Source organism: Nothoprocta perdicaria, unplaced genomic scaffold (genome assembly GCF_003342845.1).
Source record: "Nothoprocta perdicaria isolate Ctin4 unplaced genomic scaffold, notPer1 scaffold_303, whole genome shotgun sequence".
Classification (NCBI taxonomy): domain Eukaryota; kingdom Metazoa; phylum Chordata; class Aves; order Tinamiformes; family Tinamidae; genus Nothoprocta; species Nothoprocta perdicaria.
In genome coordinates, this window is record NW_020455537.1 from 325409 (window position 1) to 332010 (window position 6602).

A 6602-nucleotide genomic window follows, 5' to 3' on the forward strand; every position below is an offset into this window, starting at 1 on the left:
CTCCTACTCTGGAGGTCTTCAAAACCCGCCTGGATGCCACCCTGTGCCACATGCTGTAGGTGTGCCTGCTTGAGCAGGAAGGTTGGACTAGATGATCTCTAGAGGTCCCTTCCAACCTTAACTATTCTGTGATTCTGTGATTCTGTACTTACGCCTCAGGTTTTATGTTTTAATGATGGCTGCTTTATAAGCCATTTCTCTATAAATATTACATTTGTTTTGGTCTTTTCTATGCTCTTTTAATGATCAGCATCTGGATTTACTAGCTTTCATGGACTTTTGATGAACTGATTGAAAACACTACATTGAATTATTTCATCCATGTATGAAAACCATGCATGTAAAAGTTTTAACGATCAACATACTCCAATTCTGGATTGGATGCCAAAATTTGCTAAGTATTCTAAACTTACATCTGGAGCCTGAGTCTGAGTCCTGTGTCCCTAAAAGATCATTAATATGTTAAGGGATATCAATCTGTATTTTCAAAATGTCCTCTTTCACTCCTTTATCTCTTTCCAGGAAATCATTAGTCAAACATTTTCTAAGAAAGTATGGTGTGCAGTGTCTTTTTATGACACACATTGTGGTCCATTATACCTATGAAAGTAATTAAGCAAACTTTTCATGAGGTCACACCATTAGCCCTACCTCCTTCATGGCCTTTTATTGGGTTTGTTTTTTTGATATTAATGCTTACAGAAAACAGAAATGATGGAGAATAGGAGTGGTTCCTTAATCTGTTTCTACCTGGAGAAGACTAGCTGAAGGAGATGGGAAGCAACAATCTCAAGTTTGCCTATGCAAAAAAATGAGTTGCAGCTCAGTGCACTCTTTTTCAAAAGTGCCCACATTTGGTTGCAATGAACTAAACCCTACAAATGATAGACAGGCAGCCATGACAACTCTATCTTTCAGCAGATGCACTTGGGAGAATAGCCTGTAGTATCCAAATTACTCCACCCAATATGCTTAGCAGCACAGATGGCCATTTCTGAATATCTCAGAAAATTTCACATTGCTTAGTTTAACACTGTTCTGGGGACAGAACAATATAGTATCCCAAGCTATCAGTTTGATTCACAACCTCACATTTACACTAAAATAACCACAAAACTATAGAATGCAAACTCCATTAATTCCCAGACACACTTTTAAATAAAAAACAATGTCCATTAGTGGAGCAAACTAGCTATGTCCTCTGGATGGAAAATACTCATTTTATGATGCAGAAGCAAGCCACTAATAAAAGCACAATTGCCATATACTGAAAATATTGTTCAAGTAATTTTAGGGCCACCATCATTCATTCAACAGACATATCACAAATTCTGTTTTAAATTACATAATCACCTCCTTAAATTAATTTTGCTGTCTAGCAGGGGCATATTCTTGTTTATATCCTTGGGTCAAATTCTATAAGGTACTGATCATCCTTAGACAGTGCCTGGAATTGTTTGTTCTGTTCTTATCAAGGAAGTTAAGCGTGCTCTTTGTCTCACAGCATTAGACATTACCTAAATTAAAACCAGTCCTTCTTCCTTCCTAAAGCAGTCATTCTGCCTTTTTCCTCAATGTATGTATTTTCTTTTATGGAATCAGATTATGGCAGATAGTCAATTGCATGAGCAACTGAAAATTATATTCAGCAGCAGAGTTAAAGATTTACAAGGTCATTATCTTTCTTACCACTACTATAGGTCAACATTTCACAATAGCTGTGTAAAAGAACTTTACCTGAAAAAATGTAGGTTGATTTTTTTTTATCAGTACATTTTTACAGTGAATATATATCATCTTAAAGTTATTCATAGAAAAAAAACTCACTTTCTGATAAACAGACATATTTTCTTAATTTCAGTTCAGATTGCTCACATTTCACATGGAAATTTAACAGTGATCTTGTAGTACTTCAGTATTTTAGAAATATTACACAATAGTATTTTTGTACTCCAGGTGCATAAAAATAATACACTGCTCAATTATTTTCAGAAAAGTGTATTTAAATTGTAAAGTGTAAAAAAACCAACAGCTAGGAATGAATGAAACAGATTTGCAGTAGCTATGCTAAAGCAACCATTACTAGGAACATTTGAACTCTAATAAAATTGAGTTTTTACTTGATGAATAGCATTCAACATACTTTAAAAAAAAATGATCCTAAATATGTAGAGAGCTTGTTGCCCAATTCTGGTAAACTTCTAGCCAAGTAAATATATATGTATATGTATATATATATATAAAGAAGTAGGAATAATTTATGTATATAATGCCTAGTTTTGTTTTTCTCTGCATTTTGATAGCAAGGCTCTGAAGGATATGATGAAGTTGATATTAAAATATAGATTAGCTGATACTGAACAGCTTTTTTTTTATATAAAAATCTAGAAGGTTGAAAGGGGTATTAGGCATGCCATTATGTAAATATCAGGCCTGTGTGAAAAGTGCGTTTTAGGATTTCTATCATCTTCCCCACATATCTGGAGATGATTGATATAAACACAAAAGTCTGATGCTTCCAGCACGACTTCAACTTCCAGTCATATCTGTATCTGTAGCGGTCTCTGTCACTGCTGTTTATGTCAGGAGATAACACACTGAAATGTACATTAGTTATGTGCATACCATTACCTTTTTAAAACTCTATATCCCAATGAGAGGATGTAACATGTGCTCTAGCAAATATATTGTCTTCCTTCTGTTTATGATTCAAATGTAAGGCAGTGGTTTCAACCTACATAAAGCATCTTTACCATCTAAGGTCCTGTGAACATTTGCCATGACTCAGAAGAGAATTTTATCTAGCTCTGGAATTTCCCCAGTGTGCTAAAAGCTAAGGAGATGTTTATATCGCCTCTTGGATATAAACAGTGTGCATTACAGTTCAGTGTGCATCTAGCACTCTAGAAGGGAGTGTCAAAAAGACACAAAATACTTCTCTAGGTCTGACTGTCTTGTATCAAGAGATATTCACATGGGATACCTCAGGGATGATGTATTCCTTGTTTCTTGTTGTAGGATAGTAGCTCTGCAAATAAAGCTATTTTGTTTTTTGTTTGCTTGTTGAAGAGTTGCATGACATACAACTTAACCATTTATGACTGGTGGTCATAGGCTTCTCTAGGCAAGAGTGTTGTGACAGAGGTTGGTCGAGCTGGATGTTACAAGGCTCAGTAAAAAACAGGTGCCCTCAGATTTTTCTCACTTTTCCTCACGTTTGCCTCAGACTCACCTGCCAGCATGCTTGGAAGCCATCATGGTCAACCAGGGAATCTGACTTCAAATACAGCAGCAGAGTTATCGTGTCTTTTCTGGGATAACATAAGGGCAACCCACAAGAAGCCCTCCTCGGAATGTGCTCCTCCATACCTTGGCTGAAATAGGAGCTCCAGAACTGAAAACATTGCTAAGTAGATTGATTTATGCAGCCTTTGGAGAGAGAAGGGGCTTATTCTGACTTTGAATGGAAGGAGACAGAGCAAAAGCCTGAGGAGAGTTTTAGTGCACAGGGGATTGTTACTAGATTAACTGCTGCTCTGAATCCATTCACCCCTTGACCCTATCTTAAGTCTATTTTCTCTTTTCAAAGAGTGTGTCATGACAAAAATCAGTTAGCATTTGTGCAATTTATCTTGTTTAAAATGAAAATTTAGATATTTTTAATGCATATATTAGTAATTTGTGAATTAGCAATTCAATGAAAAGATTAGCAAATACAGGCTTGGAGGTAAATATTTTTAATGAACCAATTGCTCCATGAATAGTGCACATTGTTTCACCAAAAGATATGGTTGGTCAATAAGCAGGAAAGCTATTTCTTTCTACTGCAATAGTTGTAACATTTTGGGGTAAAGGAAAACTTACAGAGTACGGGAGGAATTTTGCCTTCTGTGAAAATAGCAATATGAGTTCACCTGGGAGAGCTGTCTGGTTGGCAGGTTGTGAATGCGACAGTGTTGAGAAAGACTTAGGATGTGGAGAACCTGGCATTTCCTGAAAGGAGAGCAGATTTTGCATCAAATCCTTCTGCATCAAAGCAGAAGGAAAGGAAACTGTTGTGGAGGCCCCAAGTGGCCTGTGATGTTTTTGCAATCAGTTCTAAAAATTGCTGGACATTAAGCAACATTAGTAGGATTAGTAGAAAAGACCAAGCACCCATCTGAAGAGACTGTTGACAACAGTAAGATTTGTTAAAACTGTTATATTAAATCCTGCTCATCTAGCTCATCTGACATTTCCTACAATTTAAAAAAAAAAATAATTAAAAAAGCTTTTGTTTTCTATCAGGTCCATATTGTCATTGGTTCATATACACGAAGTGTGTATAGCAAGTGAAAAGTGAAATGAAAGGGAATCAACATTTTTGATAAAAAATATTTTATCATGATCATACTACCTCCATTCACTGTACGCCCTTGAAGCTTGTGCACACTGTCAACAGCATGTGTCAGACATTTTTCCTTTGGTATCTCTGAGGATTTGAAAGTGGAAATTAATTAAAGCTTACACACAACATCTTCCCCTTGAGCTATTCAATATGTTTAAGTGATATGATGGAGTGCTATCCATTTTTCTGAACCTGCTCATTAAATAACCCAATTTGATTTAAACATAGATCATATTTTTTTCATTCTAGCCATAATTTCTCTCCCTGACTGCCTAACTTTATCCCATGTGAGGCTTATGTAATTATAATTTTCTTTCTGTCTCCAATAAAGAGACAAAAATATGAATGTACATGGATGTCAGGATCCATGAACACACAAAGTGTAAGTTTAGAAAGCCAAGTTTAAATAACTAGGGAATTCTATAATATTATCATCCCTCTCTTGAACACCCTTCCCTGAATAAACAGTTTTGGGAAAACTTAAATTTCCCAAGTTAGGCATTTTGCTATTTAATTATCTTAAAGTAAAAGGTAATGTCACAAAAATATTAATTATAGGGCTAAAAATAAATATATTTTCAAAACTAACACCTTGATTAGGTAGTTTTGTATTTATTAAGAATATACTATTATGTTATTGTACATTATTTCATTTGAACCATGGCATTACATAGAACATATGAACATAGGCTAAGGCTGTGTGTATGTTTGAATTTATTCATTAGCATATTCAGTATCTTCAAATCTTGATTCTGTGCAGTTCTGATATTTCCCACATTTCTGCATATATTCAGAACTCTGATTTTCCATTTCTGTGAGTGAACTGAACAGTCTGTTTTGTCAGCTATTTATCTTCTGGATAACTATGGATAAACTGGCGCCATTTCTAGAGAGATGTCCTTGAATATGAGATTGTTTAATAATGGTATGAGCAGTAACTAGAGGGAAGGGTAGGATTACAGGATAAACATGGAAGACAATTCTTAGAGTCTTCATTAATATGCTTAAGCTGTGAAGCAGCTCTGTGAACTTTTTTATTATTACTATCTTGATGTGAATATTGCAATCGGGTACTCATCAAAGGGAATAAAGACATAGCCTGAGTCTAGTAAAAGGTTATAATGGTATACATAAAAGTGGTATTTATATATAAAAAGGTATATAGAGTGGTATAAAAGGGTATGAGAAAATACTGTTTGTCATGTAAGACTTCATCACATTACTTAAGAAAAATGTCAAGTTGTTAAGTCCTGTGGGAAAGATTCTGACCATTTTAATGAAATATACTTAAAGCTGGCAGTGGCTAAAAAAAATAGGCACCACATTACAACTCAGTGAACAGAATATAAGACTTAAACAAATAATTAGACATAGACTGTTAGGCCTTGTCAACACCTCTGAGCAACATTTTAGAAGTCTTAAGAGAAACATTTATCTCTCTTTGATGCATACTTCCATAAGGCTACTCAGTATAGCTGAACAGAAAACATAATACACGTTCACTGGGAAGTTAACTGGTGAGAATCACTTGTCTCTGTGTTCTTTTTTTTTCTCCTGTTCCAGCTGGGATTCAGGATGCTAAATTCTCTTTAGAAGCAAAACCTCTGTGAGCTCCTGGGATATGGTAGGTTACTTTTCGGTTGAATTGCAAGATGATTAGTGAATTTAAATGAGAAAGAAAAATTTTGAATTTTAGTTCAAGAAACTTAGGATCTTTAGGAACTTTATGTCTTTTCGAGGTAGATGAGTTAGCAAGAATGCAGAGGAAGGATTAAATCCAGATTTGAGCTTTCCAGAATACAATATCTGCATCCCTAATTTGAATAGGCGAGAAGACCATTTTCCTGATGAAATTTTCTGCATGTAAGGATACAGAGATGTGGGAAGGAGGAGCAAGCAAGAGGAAGTATCATTCAGTAAACTACTGATTTGGAGGATCTCAGGTTATTGTCTTACTACAATTGTACTTCATTTAATATTTCTTCAATAGAATATGTTTACTTTTTCCTAGACTCCAGGATGAGTCCTCATAAGACAGATCCTTCCCTCACCAAGCTATAGCTTTAAGATTTTCTCTTACATTTTAGCCCTTTCCTTTCTGTCTTCAGCCCAAGCTTGCTTTCTTTTTTTTTTTTTTTTTTTGCACATTTTCTTTCCTTTGAGAAATATATTAAATAGGTATGGTAGATCTGTATATCTCTAAGGAGACATGGTT